Below are 1,142 nucleotides of genomic sequence, written 5' to 3' on the forward strand. Positions count from 1 at the left end.
CTTTCCCATGTGGAAATATATAACCAGAGAGAATGCAAAGTTTTTATAGTTTGTAAATTCCTTTTTCCTTCCTTCCTTCCTTCCTTCCTTCCTTCCTTCCTTCCTTCCTTCCTTCCTTCCTTCCTTCCTTCCTTCCTTCTTCCTTCCTTTATGTGACATGGTCTTAGAGAGTATCCAAACCACCTGGACAAACATTAGAAATAATATCTTTCTTATCCTTTCAAGAAAATTTAACAAAAGTCTCAGTCATGATATTAAAATGTAATTAAGATTTTAAATAGTCTTGGTTTGGTGAGAAAACAAAGAAATGAAGATGCAAATTTTGCTTACAAAGGAAAATAAGCAGTCCACTCCATTAAGTATACTCCCATTTAATTGGATAAGAGCAATTGGAGGTGAGAAAGGTCCCATAGGATTTAATCCCAGCAGGGTTTGTGGTTTGTAAGGAAACTGAAACAGCATTATTCGGATTATTCTTATTCTACATGTTATTCTGAATACACGATTCAAAATGAGTATGTCTTTACCAATGTGTGAATGTGTGTGTGAATGGGTGAATGACTGAATGTAGTGTGAAGCGCTTTGGGGTCCTTAGGGACTAGAAAAGCGGTATACAAATGCAGGCCATTTACCATTTAGAAGAATTTTCTGATGAGATTTTTTATAACGAGGCTAAATCTGTATTTTTTTGGTACAATACATTTGCCTATTACATGCTTATTCTCCCTCATACATCTGTCTTAGAGACATGCTAGGTAACAGAAATGGCAGCATCATTTGATCTTGCCCTCAGGTAGCTGCTCCGGCTTAACCCTGACCTGACATTAAGACTGTTTCCTAAGAGTGGGTGCGGCATTCAAAGCCCATTACATACATTCAGTAAATAAAAGACAGCATGGTGATATCACTTCCATAACAACTTGTTATTTATGAAATTAGCATAACTGATCAATCCCAACATCAAAACGACTTACCTAATATCAGATGATTCTTGTGCTGCCAAAACAGCTCTAATGTAAATTCTTTGAGAGGGGGAGGGGTTAAAGGTCAGTTTTGTTTGACTGCTAAATCTTAGCAGTGAATTGCAGAGTGGGGCATCTTTGGATCCCACTACATTGAATGGATCTTCCAAATGCTTGATT

This window comes from Pundamilia nyererei, unplaced genomic scaffold (genome assembly GCF_000239375.1).
Source record: "Pundamilia nyererei isolate P.nyererei 1_Seehausen unplaced genomic scaffold, PunNye1.0 scaffold00134, whole genome shotgun sequence".
Lineage (NCBI taxonomy): Eukaryota > Metazoa > Chordata > Actinopteri > Cichliformes > Cichlidae > Pundamilia > Pundamilia nyererei.